Below are 16,782 nucleotides of genomic sequence, written 5' to 3' on the forward strand. Positions count from 1 at the left end.
TATACTTTAATGTATAAATACGAATGCATTGTCTCTGTTGACATCTGCTCACAGTTGGCACAACAGAGGGACCCATCAACATGAAGCCTAGATAGAACTCAGTGAAGTTTTAGGGTTAAGTGAAATTTAGAGAGTGTTCTTGCTGTATAACCTTTCATATTACAAAAATGGACTATTCAGCTCAAGTGATTGATGCTGGTGTTCATACTTCACAGGAGCATCCTCACACTCTATTCCTTTTTACCCCATAATACCATTCTATTCTATACTTCCCCCTCATCACTGGTCTACCTAGCTTCCCCTCAGATGTACCTCTGCTATGTGCCTTAACTATACATTGTAGCAATGCGTTCAGAATTCACACCATGCTCAGAGTAAAGAGGTGTCTCCTGAATTCCTGACTGGATGTTTTAGTGACTATATAAACACTGAAGCTCACTCAGAGAAGTGGAAATATTCAAAGTTTGGGTGAAGATTTGTAGTTCGGGTGCTCGTTGCTGTGGTTCTGTTCGCCAAGCTGGAAGTTTTTGTTGCAAACGTTTCGTCCCCTGTCTAGGTGACATCCTCAGTGCTTGAGAGCCTCCTGTGAAGCGCTTCTGTGGTGTTTCCTCCGGCATTTATAGTGGCCTATCCCTGCCGCTTCCGGTTGTCAGTTTCAGCTGTCCGCTGTAGTGGCCGGTATATTGGGTCCAGGTCGATGTGTTTGTTTATGGAGTTTGTGGATGAGTGCCATGCATCTAGGAATTCCCTGGCTATTCTTTGTTTGGCTTGCCCTATAATGGTAGTGTTGTCCCAGTCGAATTCATGTTGCTGGTCGTCTGCGTGTGTGGCTACTAGGGATAGCTGGTCGTGTCGTTTCGTGGCTAGTTGATGTTCGTGGATGCGGATCGTCAGCTGTCTTCCTGTTTGTCCTATATAGTGTTTTGTGCAGTCTTGCATGGGATTTTGTACACTATATTAGTTTTGCTCATGCTGGGTATCGGGTCCTTCGTTCTGGAGAGAGGAAGAAAAGGACAACCAACTCCCATTCCTAGACGTGAGGGTACAGAGAACACCAAACGGAGAATTCACCACTAAGGTACACAGGAAAGCCACACACACAGACCAAGTCCTGAACTATGAAAGCAACCACCCCAATACACACAAACGAAGTTGCATCAAGACACTATTCAAAAGGCCCACAACACACTGCAGCAGACCAGAACTGCAAAAAGAGGAAGAGGAACACCTATACAAGGTATTCGCCAAAAACGGATATCCTCGCAATTTCATCAACAGATGCCTAAGGGAAAGACAATGGAACGAGGACATGCCGCAACCCAAAGGACTAGCCACACTACCATACATCAAGAACATCTCTGAACTGACAGCCAGACTACTGCGACCACTAGGACTTATAACAGCACACAAACCAACAGCCACTCTCAGACAACAACTCACCAAAACGAAGGACCCGATACCCAGCATGAGCAAAATTAATGTAGTGTACAAAATCCCATGCAAGACTGCACAAAACACTATATAGGACCATCAGGAAGACAGCTAACGATCCGCATCCACGAACATCAACTAGCCACGAAACGACACGACCAGCTATCCCTAGTAGCCACACACGCAGACGACAAGCAACATGAATTCGACTGGGACAACACTACCATTATAGGGCAAGCCAAACAAAGAACAGCCAGGGAATTCCTAGATGCATGGCACTCATCCACAAACTCCATCAACAAACACATCGACCTGGACCCAATATACCGGCCACTACAGCGGACAGCTGAAACTGACAACCGGAAGCGGCAGGGACAGGCCACTATAAATGCCGGAAGAAACACCACAGAAGCGCTTCACAGGAGGCTCCCAAGCACTGAGGATGTCATCTAGACAGGGGACGAAACGTTTGCAACAAAAACTTCCAGCTCGGCGAACAGAACTACAGCAAGTGGAAATATCCTCTCTAAATCCAACCCTAAATAATCTTCAGGGTGGCTCAGTGGCTAGCACTGCTGCCTCTCAGTGCCAGAGATCTGGGTTCAATTCCACCCTCAGGCGATAGTCTGTGTGGAGTTCGCACATTCTATGAGAGTTTTCTCAAGTGCTTGGGTTTGCTCCCACAGTCCATAGACTGAATTGGCCATACTAAATTACCCATAGTGTCCAAGGATGTGCAGGCTAGATGGATTAGCCATGGGAAATGCTGGATTACCTGGATAGGGTGGACATGGGTATGGTTGGGATGTTCTTTGGAGCTTTGGTGTGGACTTGATGGGCTGAATGGCCTGCTTCCACATTGTAGGGATTCTATGATAATTTTAAAGACGTCTATTAGGGCATCACATGTACACCCTGTGCAATATTACCTGTAAACCTCCATCTAAACCTTTTGTTCTGTACATCGAAACTTACTATGATCTGCCTGTACTGCTCGTAAACAAAGCTTTTCATTGTACTTCAGTACACATGACAATAAAAAAAAAATCAATCTTGGTCTTTTCATTTCAAAATTCTTTCACGTCTGATCAGCTTATACTTCAGTTTTGCAGCTTCTTTGCACATTATATATTGGTATGGACTCGATGGGCCGAATGGCCTGCTTCCACATAGTGGGGATTCTATGATTCTATATTGTCTTTTAAGACAAAGTGCAGCTAAAAAGGGCTAATGTTATGAGGATAGCTTCTATTCCCCCAGTTGAAGATTATTAGGGAGTGAGGTGTTTAACACAACTCCTCACGTTAAACAAAGTGGATTGCCCCAAGGCACTTCATGGGATCACTGTCCGTCCACACCCTCTCCTCCTTTAAGGCCTGTTCAGAAAAAGGATCACTGGACCAGAAAGGTTAAATCTGCTTTCTCACCACAGATAGAATCATAGAGATGTACAGCACAGAAACAGAGCCTTTGGTCCAACTCATCCTTGCCGACCAGATATCCTAACACAATCTAGTCCCACCTGCCAGCACCCAGCCCATATCCCTCCAAACCCTTCCTATTCATATACCCATCCAAATGTCTCTTAAATGTTGCAATTGTACCAGCCTCCACCACATCCTCTGGCAGCTCATTCCATACACGTACCACCCTCTGCGTGAAAAAGTTGCCCCTTAGGTCTCTTTTATATCTTTCCCCTCTCACCCTAAACCTATGCCCTCTAGTTCTAGACTCCCCCACCCCAGGGAAAAGACTTGGTCTATTTATTCTATCTATGCCCCTCATAATTTTGTAAACCTCTATGAGGTCACCCCTCAGCCTCTGATGCTTCAGGGAAAACAGCCCCAGCCTGTTCAGCCTCTCCCTATAGCTCAAATCCTCCAACCCTGGCAACATCCTTGTAAATCTTCTCTGAACCCTTTCACGTTTCACAACATTTTTCCGATAGGAAGGAGACAAGAATTGCATGCAATATTCCAACAGGGGTCTAACCAGTGTCTAGTACAGCCGAAACATGACCTCCCAACTCCTGTACTCAATTCTCTGACCGATAAAGGAAAGCATACCAAAGTCCTGCTGAGTTTTTCCAGCTATTTCTGTTGTTATTACATTTGACAAGACTGGGATGTATCTTGAGCTGAAAGTGTGTTGCTGGAAAAGCGCAGCAGGTCAGGCAGCATCCAAGGAACAGGAGAATCGATGTTTCGGGCATAAGCCCTTCTTCAGGCCCGAAACGTCGATTCTCCTGTTTCTTAGATGCTGCCTTACCTGCTGCGCTTTTCCATCAACAAATTTTCAGCTCTCATCTCCAGCATCTGCAGCCCTCACTTTCGCCTGGGATGTATCTTGAGCCTTGTATTCTGTTAAAGATGCTGTATGGAGAAACAAGTCGTTCCTACTGTAATACAAGGGCATTGGTGCATTAAAAATGAGACAATGATAAAGGATGCGTGAGGATAGTAAAGAAAGTACATAACACTGATATCACAGAAATGGCCCAGAGAAGGATTCCAAATCAACTGTGATGCCCTGCGAGTGAACAGCGAGCCACATTCATGTTCAAGACCCTGCCCCCCACCCCCAGCAGAACAACATTGTTTCAGTACAGCTTCGGCCCATTAAGAATTCAAGAAACTGCATTTATCTAGCACTTTTCAGTCTTGGTGAACGCAGAGTGCATTATACACTTCAGAGAGGTTGCCGAGTCTAAGGTCTTTGAAACCTTAACTCTACACACTACGACTTAGCACAAGATCCAGACTCATGCTTCTATCAGTGACATCGCTTTTCTATTAACATAGGCAGGACTAACCCTTTACTGTACACCTTCCACCACTTCAAACTATCCCAAAAGCCTTCACAGCCAATCAATAATGCAGCAGCTGCTTTAAAGATCTCTTCGCTCAAATGCTATAATATATTGTGCAACACATCTTTTTTACTGTGTGGTTTAATTGAGCTTGGGTTCAAGACAGACTGGATAAGGAAAAGGCAAAGACAAGGAATATCTTCAAGCTAAGATTTCAGAAGTAACATTTATTATACATTGATACTAAATACTGCTGTACATGATAGGTATAGATATACCAAGCTCTAATCTTATAGCTCACATAAGTAAAAACTAATTTATATCGTTCACGTGTTCAAGCAAGTTTTTCAGGGTATAAAGTATGTGTGGCTAGATTGGTCTAGTATGGTTTCTTTCCCGCCGTACCGACCAGTACCCTTCCACAGACACCCTCCTTCGACTGACTGAACTGGTCCTCACCCTGAACAACTTCTCTTTCCAATCCTCCCACTTCCTCCAAACGAAAGGAGTAGCCATGGGCACCCGCATGGGCCCCAGCTATGCCTGCCTCTTCGTAGGATATGTGGAACAATCCATCTTCCGCAACTACACTGGCCCCACCCCCCACCTTTTCCTCCGCTACATCGATGACTGTATCGGCGCCGCCTCGTGCTCCCACGAGGAGGTTGAACAGTTCATCCACTTCACCAACACCTTCCAACCCGACCTCAAATTCACCTGGACAGTCTCAGATTCCTCCCTCCCCTTCCTCGACCTTTCTATTTCTATCTCAGGCGACCGAATCAACACGGACATCTACTACAAACCGACCGACTCCCACAGCTACCTGGACTACACCTCCTCCCATCCTGCCCCCTGTAAAAACGCCATCCCATTCTCCCAATGCCTTCGACTCCGCCGCATCTGCTCCCAGGAGGACCAGTTCCAAAAACGCACATCCCAGATGGCCTCCTTCTTCAAGGACCGCAATTTCCCCCCCGACGTGGTCGACGATGCCCTCCACCGCATCTCTTCCACTTCCCGATCCTCCGCCCTTGAACCCCGCCCCTCCAACTGCCACCAGGACAGAACCCCACTGGTCCTCACCTACCACCCCACTAACCTCCATGTACAGCGCATCATCAGCCGCCATTTCCGCCACCTCCAAACGGACCCCACCACCAAGGATATATTTCCCTCCCCTCCCCTATCAGCATTCCGTAAAGCCCACTCCCTCCGTGACTCCCTCTTCAGATCCACACCCCCCACCAACCCAACTTCCACTCCCGGCACCTTCCCCTGCAACCGCAGGAGGTGCAAGACTTGTGCCCACACCTCCCCCCTCACCTCCTTCCAAGGCCCCAAAGGAAACTTCCATATCCGCCACAGATTCACCTGTACCTCCACACATATCATCTATTGCATCCTTTGCACCCGATGTGGCCTCCTCTATATTGGGGAGACGGGCCGCCTACTTGCGGAGCGTTTCAGGGAACACCTCTGGGACACCCGGACCAACCAACCCAACCACCCTGTAGCTCAACATTTCAATTCCCCCTCCCACTCCACCAAGGATATGCAGGTCTTTGGACTCCTCCATCGTCAGACCACAGCGAAACGACGGTTGGAGGAAGAACGCCTCATCTTCCGGCTAGGAACCCTCCAACCACAAGGGATGAACTCGGATTTCACCAGTTTCCTCATTTCCCCTCCCCCCAGCCTGTCTCAGTCAAATCCATCAAATTCAGCACCGCCTTCCTAACCTGCAATCTTCTTACCGACCTCTCCGCCCCCACCCCAGTCTGACCTATCACCCTCACCTTGACCTCTTTCCACGTATCACATTTCCGACGCCCCTCCCCCAAGTCCCTCCTCCCTATCTTTTATCTTAGCCTGCTGGACCAACTTTCCTCATTCCTGAAGAAGGGCTAATGCCCGAAACGTCGATTCTCCTGTTCCCTAGATGCTGCCTGACCTGCTGCGCTTTTCCAGCAACACATTTCCATCTCTGATCTCCAGCATCTGCAGACCTCACTTTCTCCTCCTAGTATGGTATCACACCACTCACACTGTGTAACTCATTCTCAGAGATGTGCAGCTCTGTGACATCATCACATGGTTGCTTCAGGGTCCTGAAGCCTTTACACAACAACATGTTGTAGTGGCTGAGGTTGCCTCCCCAAAGCAAAATCAAAGGACGAATCACGATTTGTAACCCTTTGGAAATAGGACTACTTCATGGCAAGGCTTGGTTGTATGTAGGAAACGCGACAGCCAGTGTACACACAGCAAGTTCTCATAAGCAGTATGGTGATGTAGACCAGATAATCTGGTTTAGTGATGCTGCTTGAGGGATCGATGTTGTTCAGTGCACTGAGGGTAACCCCACTGTTCTTCAAAATAGTGCCATGGAATCTTGGACCATGTTCTGAGAGGATAGGTTAAATAACTCATCTGAAAGATGGCAACTCCAACAGTGCAGAACTCCTTCAGTACTGCCCTGTGAGTGTCAGCCTCAACCTTGACAACATGCCTCTGGAGTGGGGCTCAAATCCACAAACTTCAGATCCATTGGGATTGGGTAGAATGCTACAAACTGAGGGAACAAACTAAATTCGACCCCTATCCTAGACCAATCACAATCCAGATGCCTAAAACCTGAGAGAAAACTATAGTGTAGAGCCATAACACAGGGCAGCAACAGGATTGAAAACAGCTGGAGAAAAGATAAGATAAATGGAGTACAAGTGATTCAGTAAATGTTTGCAACAGATAGAGGAAAGGGACCTGCTCGAGATAAAGAGGCAAACAGCAAGGAGAGGGGGAAAGAGTAACTGAAAAGTTGAAGATGTGGAAGATGTGTGGAAGGTAGTCAGAAATCGGAGACATGGCAACTTTGCAGTTTTACATTAAACATTACATGAAAATAATCAACATGAGTGGAGTCAATGCAAACCCTGTCTCCTTACACATTTTACTCTTGGAACCATGAGGAATCCCATCTCAAATGCAAAGGAAAAACATGTAGGACTGGCCATTTCAACAGGCTGAATTTGAGGGAAATGTAGGCCTGAAAACGTAACTGAGTGCCAGGAAATTCAAACCCCATGTGGATTGCAAACTTTAGCTCCACGATGTCAACAAGCTTCACATAAGGAAAAAGAACCCTCTCTAATTCTTAAACACTAAAATTGGGAGCAATAATTTCCTTAAGAAATGTAAACCTATCCAAGTCACATTGCGTGTTTGGTTTCTGTTCACTCAGCTATATCCTTACTATACTGTTAGATACGACTTTGTGGGCTTTAGTGTCAACACCGTTGATATTCCCTTCTAACCACAATTAATCATGCTTCAAACTTTGGATTAGTTGCTAGTTCTCGGTGTGTTGCAAATGGTGCCGAGTTCTCTGCTCCAATCACACACACATTGCCGTTCACTCATTTTTCTTATATATTGAAGAAGTTGTTTCTGAGAAATGAGAGCCACAGAACAGAACGCAAAAATACTAAGACCTTCAGAGTTGATGATGAAGGTATTAATCTCCGTGTCCCCACCTCCACCACTCCCCGTGCACAAGTTGACTTAGGGTCAATAAATATTGTGAATGCATACTGCATCACCCTACCAAAAACTAAGTACAATATATGAAGTCCTTTAAAAGTTGGGTAAACATGTTCAGATGTTGCTAGGTGCTCAGTATACACATCGCCCTCAAGATTTGACTGCAGCAGATAGTTCAAAGGATAGCACTCGCACCTAAACCAGAAGGTGGTGGTTGTTTGAAATTTGACGTTCTGGCAATTGACCTAAAGAGCAAAATGGAAAGTTAAAACAACACGTCCCTCTTTGCAGCAAAGTTCAGAAATCGCATAGCTTGTCTTTTCTTTTGTTCTCTCTTCCCAAATCTAGTAGATACAAAGAGAAACTGAGAGGGAAGAATGCATCAATAAGAGTTTGGTGACACAGTATCTTGTGTTGTACAACAATGGGGTTAAACCAAGCTCTAGGCAGAAGTGGGTACTGAAGATGCTGGAGATTAGAGTCAAGATTAGAGTGGTGCTGGAAAAGCACAGCAGATCAGGCAGCATCCGAGGAGCAGGAAAAATCCACTTTTCGAGCAAAAGCCCTTCATCAGGAATGAATGAAACCAAGCTCTGTGGACCCTTAGGAGTCATAGAGACTTTCCAGAGGTTTTTTTGGAAGAAATGAATGAGTGGTGGCTGGAAGAATTGCATAGTGAATGGCTGTGGATCAGTAGCCCCAATTCTAGAACACATGGACAACACACAGGCTCAGAGGAATGCCAGACCAGTTTACTGCAGACCCTGCCCAGAGCCCTGGGCTTTAATGGAGAAAATAGAGCAACAGCCTGTTGAGATTAGACATAGATAACATTATTGCTAAAATGGAACAAAATAATTGGGTTTTTCACAAAGCAGTAGTACCAAAGACAAAATGTTAATGTAAAATTATGGGATTATAAAAATAACTCAATCAGAATGCCATCTACCTGATTAATGTCAAACAATCGTGGACATATTCATATGTTGTGAGGATACTAGAGCTTTTAATAATTAGCTCTGACAAATACTGAGTCAAAGTTACATTTAATTATTAATAAACTATTTCACCTTCTTAGGTTAACATTTGGTGTTTAATCAGTGCCCAGAATTTTTCAAGGGGTAGTGGAGCAAATTTTGCAATGAATTCAGGGAATTGTGTCATTTGGGATGACACACTCCAACTAGAGAGAGCCATGACAACAGGTTGAAGAATGCAGTCTGATGCTGAAAAAGGTAAAAACAATGACTGCAGATGCTGGAAACCAGATTCTGGATCAGTGGTGCTGGAAGAGCACAGCAATTCAGGCAGCATCCGAGGACAGGCAGTCCTCGGATGCTGCCTGAATTGCTGTGCTCTTCCAGCACCACTGATGCTGAAAAAGCCTGGGAGTTCAGGCAAAAGCAGTCAGATATGAATTTGCGACTTTTGGAATAAGATGATTTCATAACTACCTACATAGTCATAGTTACACAACTGGAACTGACAGTTAATTTTGAATCCAAATGCTCCAATACCCATGTTAACTGCAGATGGAATGCAGAGGTGGGCTTTGATTTTCTCTGTTCATAATGATGATATTAAGTACGGATACTCAGAGTCATGGTGTTGTACAGTACAGAAACAGACCCTTCGGTCCAACTCATCCATGCTGGCCAGATATCCCAATCTAATCTAGTCCCATTTGCCAGCATTTGGCTCATAGAATCCCTGAAAGGCCGAAACAGGCCATTTGGCCCAACAAGTCCACACTGACTCTCCAAAGAGCATCCCATCTAGGCTCACCACTGCCTCCCACCTCCCCAATCACTGTAGCCTTGCATTTCCCATGGCTAATCCACACAGCCTACACATCCATGGGCACTATGGGACAATTAAGCATGGCCAAACCACTTAACCTTGGACTGTGAAAGGAAACTGGAGCAAAAATAAAAAAACAAAAGAACTGCAGATGCTGTAAATCAGAGACAAAAACAAAAATTGCTGTAAAATCTCAGCAGGTCTGGCAACATTTGTGGAGAGAAATCAGAATGTGGAGGAGCCAATGTTGGACTGGGGTAGACAAAGTTAAAAATCACACAACACCAGGTTATAGTCCAACAGGTTTATTTGGAAGCACTAGCTTTCGGAGCGCTGCTCCTTCATCAGGTGGTGGTGGAGCAGGACCATAAGACACAGAATTTATAGCAAACGATTACGGTCTCATGCAACTAAAATTATGTATTGAAATCAGAGTTAACGATGCCGGTCGAGTGACAGTTCAGTTCTGAGGAAGGGTCACTCGACCAGAAACGTTAACTTTGATTTCTCTCCAAAGGTGCTGCCAGACCTGCTCAGCTTATCCAGTAATTTCTACTCGTCTCTTAAAAAAAAATTGTCTGGCCACAATCTCGTTGCTGTTAGTGGTTGCATTCGTGCATTAAGTGCCATGTTTTCTACTACCCAACAAAGACAATGTTTCAAAAGTACCTCATCAGCTGTAATGCATAAGTATTGAAAGATACTATGCAAATGCAAGGCTTTCATTAAATGAACAAAGTCATAATAACTAGGAGCAGGAGTAGGCTGTCCAGCCCTACAAGCCTGTTCCACCATTCAATAAGATCATGGCTGACCTTTTCGTGAACTCAGCTCCACTTACCCACACTCTCACTGTATCCCTTAATCCCTTTATTGTTCAAAAATAACTATCTTAGCTTTAAAAATGTTTAGTGAAGTAGCGTCAACTACTTCCCTGGGCAAGGAATTCCACAGATTTACAATCCTCTGGGTGAAGAAGCTCCTTCACAATTCAGTCCGAAATCTGCTTCCTGTAATCTTAAAGCTATGCCCTCTGGTCCTAGTTTCACCTGCCAGTGAAAACATCCTCTCTACTTCTACCTTATCAATTCCCTTCATAATTTTATGTTTCTATAAATCTCTCCCCCCCATTCTTCTGAATACCAATGAATATAATCCCAGTCTACTCAGCCTCTCCTCATAAGCCAAACCCCTTCAACTCCGGAATCGACCTAGTGAACCTCCTCTGCACCCCCTCCAGTACCAGCACATCCTTTCTCAACTAAGGAGACTAAAACCGCAGGCAGTACTCTAGGTGTGGCCTCACCAGCATCCTATACATCTGCAGCATAACCTATCTGCTTTTAAACTCAATCCCTTCAGCAATGAAGGACAAAATTCCATTTGCCTTCCTAATTACTTGCTGTACCTGCAGACCAACGTTCTGTGATTCATGCAAAAGGACACCCAGGTCCCTCTGCATAGCAGCATGCTGCAACTTTTTACCATTCAAGTAATAATCCTTTTTACTGTTACTCCTACTAAAATGGATGACTTCACATTTATTAACTTTGTATTCCATCAGCCAAACCTTTGCCCACGCAAAGAATCTGTTTTTGCTGCAAAGTTTCACAGTCCTCTGCAAACTTTGTTCTGCCACTCATCTTAGTATCACGTGCAAACTTTGACACACCATACATGATCCTCTAGCTCCAAATCATCGATATAAATTGTGAATAATTGTGGTCCCAACACTGATCCCAGAGGCACATCACTAATTGCCAATCAGAATAGCACTCGTTTATTCCCACTCATTGCTTCCTGTTAGTCAACCACTCCTCTATCCATGCTAATACTTTACCCATAACGCCTTGCATTCTTATCTTATACAGCAGCCTCTTGTGTGGCACCGTGTCGAAGGCTTTGTGCATTGACTGATTTAAGTTAATGCAAATGTATACGTTTGTTTGAGTACAATACAAGTTGCCAGAGATTTGAGACTTGTTTTAACAATCCAGGCACACAGATCAAAGCAAGCCTCCCCCACCCTATCCCTTTCCACTCCCCCACATATCTCTCCCCCCTCCCGGTACCAGGTTACCTCATGTTACAATGAATTGCATTAAACCACATCCTCCCAAAGACTGCATCACTTACTGAAATTTACAGACACTTTTGTCCTGAAACGAAGCTGGTCAATAAAAGTAATAAAAGCTTAGACGCGTAACTCGTTCATGATCAACCAAGTGCAATAAATAATGAACATTCCAGTAGTTTACACTGAAATAGGACTGTCAACTTATCCATTTTTAATTAGTTCTTCAAAAATTATAGTTTGTGATTAAGAAGGAGCTAGCAATGGAGCCAGTGTAGATCAGGGAGTAATGCACTGTTGTATTGCTGCACTGTACAGTTTAGGAAGTTACTGACTTGAAGCTTCAGTGCTAAGCAGGCTGAGCTCAGTCCGGGTGATACAGCAAGTTCACTGGCCCTGATCACTACCTTCTTGAACCTTTGCGAGGAGATAAACAATTAATCTGTAACTATCATTTCCTGAGTGGCCAAAGGACATATCAGAACCCACAGCTGAGTGAATGTTCCAGGGTATTACCTACACCCATGGAACAGTACTGCAGAATAGGAGAGCAGCAAAAGAATTGTGAACATTAAAAAAAAGTCAGGCTATTAACCAACTATTTTCCCACTGACGTCAAACATCAAAGTTTTCACTTTGCTTAGATCCTCAACTCATGCAGCAACTTACTTTTATATCACATTCTTAGCGTGGTAAAGTACCCCAAAGCACTTCATGAGAGCAGTTACCAAACAAAATTTGACACCTAGCCCTATACAAGAACAGAAACATGAGGAGGCACAAACCATACCGCCCCTCAAACCTACTCTTTCATTTTCTAGTCGAAGACTGGGCTGTACAGTTGACTCAGTATTGGGTCTGGGAGGAATTCGAGGACTGCAGATGCTGGAGATCAGGTTCGAAAAGTGCGGCACTGGAAAAGCGCAGCCAGGCAGGCAACATCCGAGGAGAAGGAGAATCGACATTTCGGACATAAGTACTGGGTCTCCTAGTCACCAAAAACCTTTCGACAGAGGTGAATGCTGAAGTATGGGAAATGCTCAACATACTCTATACAGCTTCACCTTCAACACATATGAAAGGTGGAAACTGACCAACCAGGTCTGAGCTGATGTGAACAGTCAAATAAAAGCTAATACTGCAAATGCTGCAATCTAAATAAAGTGCTGGATAAACTGAGCAGGTCTGGCATCACCCAAAGGGAGAGAATCCGAGCTAACATTGAGTCCAGTATGACTATTCTCCCAAGTGGACTGAAAACATTAATGCTGTTTTCTCCCCCCCAGACACTGCTGAGTTTCTCCAGCACTTTCTAACTCAATGGGCTTCGTTTTGGAAATATTCAGGAACAGTTTGTGGTCCTTGTCTGCAGAATTGAAAAGGTTGGAAATGGCGTGCAAATCAGGCGATCAACCATCAGGTCAGCTGGGCCTGCTCAGCTTTCTATAAATGACAGTGCTGAGTGTTTGACAACAAAAAATCCCCGCAAATAACAAAAGTCCCAGTGTACACAGCAGTTGTTGTCACCACACCCCTGTACTGCAGCAATACCTGGACTATGTATCAGGGACAATTACGAGCACTCGAGAAAAAGAGATTTCATCAACAATGTCTCTGCCCATTCAACTGGAGAACCATCCAATCAAATATCACCATCCATCCTGAAACCAGCTGTGTAAGCATTCAAACAAAATTTGGAGAGAGAATTAAAGAGCATGGGGTCCAGGCAGCTGAAGTTATGGCCATAGATGTCAGTGACTAAAATCAAGGATGCACAGGAAGTTAGAATTAGAGGACAACAGAGATCTCACCAATAATAACCTGAATTTATGTGTCTTAGATGTCCCAAGATGCTTCACAGCAGAGATATCAGACAAAATTTGACACAGAAGGAAGTACTACTTACTATCAAGCCATGAAAAGCTTGGACACAAAGTTAAGATTTAAAGCTGAAAATTATTCAATATAAATGGACAAAATTAATGCCAACAAAATCCCTGCCTAAGTCATAATAGCTCACAGGTATTAACAAACAAATTAGGTATAGTACTCTTCAAGACTGTAACAGTTCTGTTTTATTGACAGCCCACTAATTCCTCTAACTCAAGCTCCGTCATTTGGATTCCAGGAATTTGGTGTCAAGAATGGGAGATGTGTAATGCAGATTAGGATTAAACTATTACTTTCCATTAAAAGGAGCATCTATCCTTTGTCTGAAACCTTTCTCCATTATGCGGTCATCAATCAGGGAATTAGAATTGATTGCTCAAATTACGCTTTCAAAGACATTATTGCACCAACTGACAGGACGCAAACAGGTGGTGGTGGAGGAGGTGACAGTCTTGTATTTCAGAAAACGATCTGTATTCTGTGGTCAAAGAGTATACTTTACCGTCTGGTGATAATGAAGAAGTTCTGAGCTTTATATTTTGCCTCAACAGCACCATCAGAAACTCACTGGGAACTGTGGGCAAGAGCTGACTTTGACTATACCTCGTGAAGCAGTGTGTTGATTCAACAAGAAAATGAGCTGCACATTTTTTCAAAGTTGTTGGAAGAGGACATCCAGTTTTAATTACTAACCCCTTTCCCCAAATGGGGAAATGAAGGTTCCAATCCTATGGTACAAAGACACTGACAAACAAGCCATGTGTCAATCTCTGATTTCACGTATTTTTCTTCTAGCTTAGCATATGAGCATCAAAGGCAAAGCCACCATTTGTTACCCATCCCTAACTGCCCTTGAACTGAGTGGCATGCAAGGCAATTTCACAGGGCAGCCACATGTAGGCTGGAACAAGGAAGAATGGTAGATTTCCTTCTCTAAACAGCACTAATAAACCACATGGGTTTTATGACAAATCAACAATGGATGTCATGAGAGTACCTTTTAATTCCAGACTTATTCAATTCGAATTCCACTATCTGCTGTGGTAGGTTTGAACCTATGTGCAGAACATTAACTCGGAGTTCTGGGTTACTAGTCCAGTGTCAATCCCACTACGCCACTGAATTCCTTGGCGATATCAGTCAAGTAGCACATGGTAGAATGCAATTTATCCTCAGCATCCCAGATTAAGAGACAGATGGTGGAGGTAGGAGTTAAGAAAATAAATCTTCCCGATTGTTATCTGAAAGGATTCTAGCTAGAAAGATATGTTGATACACAGTACTTAAAGATCAAACAGCCTTTGCTGTTAGACCCAGCCCCCGGCTATATCTCATGGTGCCTGTTGAAACTCAAATGATCAGGGTCACACAGCAAAGTGTGCATTTGGGAAAGATATCAAAAGGACAACATCTCTGTGCCACCAGCAGAGAAGCTCGGAAACAAATAAAGTTGAATTTCCCATCTAGCTTGTGCAGTCAATACATAACACTTTGCAGTAGGAAGGGACTTCACAAAAGTAAAATCTGACATCAGTCACGTAAGAAAATGTTTGGTTAAAGAAATCAGTTTGAAGGAATGGTGTTAAAGGAGGAGAGAGATGGACAGCTTTAGAAAGCAACTTCCAGAGTTCAGTGCTCAAGAGCTGAAGGTATGGCTGCCAATGTTGGACTGGTTAAAATCAGGCATGTACAAGAGGTCAGAATTTGAGCAGGAGTGTGGAGGGTTTTGGAGCTAGAGGCAATTTTAGAGATAGAGAAAGACAAGTTCATGGAAGGTTTGGTAAACGAGGAGAGAATTTTAGAAATTGAGATGCTAGACAGAGAGCTTGTTCAGGCCAGTTAGCAGAATGTGCTGTGTGTACACATAAGCAGCACATGCTATGTCTATATGCTGTTGTCTTTGTTTTATTGTCTATGAAGCTGATTTGATCATTATCATCCAACTTCTGAAGAAGGGGATGTATTTAGCATTCTGGTTGTTGCCTGCCTGACTTGGACTAGATCCAGTTTGATGTTCAGATTCATTACATACATGACACAGAGTACATTTAGGAGAAAGTGAGGACTGCGGATGCTGGAGATCAGAGCTGAAAATGTGTTGCTGGAAAAGCGCAGCAGGTCAGGCAGCATCCAAGGAGCAGGAGAATCGATGTTTCGGGCATAAGCCCTTCTTCATTCCTGAAGAAGGGCTTATGCCCGAAACGTCGATTCTCCTGTTCCTTGGATGCTGCCTGACCTGCTGCGCTTTTCCAGCAACACATTTTCAGCTCTGATCTCCAGCATCTGCAGTCCTCACTTTCTCCTAAATGTACTCTGTGTCATGTATGTAATGAATCTGAACATCAAACTGGATCTAGTCCAAGTCAGGCAGGCAACAACCAGAATGCTAAATACATCCCCTTCTTCAGAAGTTGGATGATAATGATCAAATCAGCTTCACACATTTTGCCAGTCATGATGCTGAAGACAGACTTGCAGATTCTGTAACACTAACCACTATCCAAAAGGTATACTGTAGTAACCTGCCGGGCCTCTTGTGCCTGGGATTTTCCAACCCAAGGTCTCTATTGCCTTGGGCAAGGGTAGTAGCACTTGCAAACGAGGCCATGCTCTTCGGGAACAGGGCCGACCAATCCTCGATCCCCTTCACCTTCAGGACCGACCACCCTGAAGGTGCTGGGTATTTGTTTCGAAGGGACTGGAGCATGTGCCAAGTCTTGGGAGGAGTATATCAGGAAAGCGAGGCAGAAACTGGGCAGTTAGAAGCTACGGTCGTTCTCCATCGCGGGTAAAAACCTGGTCATCAGGTGTGAGGCACTGTCAGTGTTGTTGTACATGGGACAGGTCTGGCCTATTCCCAGTCACGCGGGCCATCTTCCAATTTATATGGAGATCAAAGATGGACCGGGTCCGAAGGGACTCGATGTATAAAGATCTGGGCAACGGGGGAAAAAACACACCCAATGTCACCCTCACCCTGATGGCTACCTTTGTGTGTGGCTGCATCAAGCTGTGCATGGATCCCTGGTACACAAACACCAAGTGTCACTACGTACTGAGGTTCTACCTGTCCCCGGTGTTGCGAAGGATGGGTCTGGCCCCGTTGCCGCGGAACGCTCTGAGTAGTTGGACCGTTCCGTATCACCTGTCCTTCGTGGAGAAATTTATGAAGAAAAACACCTTTGGCCACAAGTCCATCAGGAAGTGGTCAGCACATAGTGTCCTTGAGACCCTT

At 44.5% G+C, this 16,782-nt stretch overlaps 1 protein-coding gene across 2 annotated transcripts in view; it reads right to left on the reverse strand.

The window, feature by feature from the left end:
• Positions 1-16,782, reverse strand: part of LOC122550504 (FERM, ARHGEF and pleckstrin domain-containing protein 1-like) — a 317,640-nt gene that overhangs the window by 285,891 nt on the left and 14,967 nt on the right. The window lies entirely within an intron of this gene.

Source organism: Chiloscyllium plagiosum, unplaced genomic scaffold (assembly GCF_037043375.1).
Source record: "Chiloscyllium plagiosum isolate Xiang-an unplaced genomic scaffold, Cpla_swu_hap1 HiC_scaffold_6, whole genome shotgun sequence".
NCBI classification, from domain to species: Eukaryota; Metazoa; Chordata; class Chondrichthyes; order Orectolobiformes; family Hemiscylliidae; genus Chiloscyllium; species Chiloscyllium plagiosum.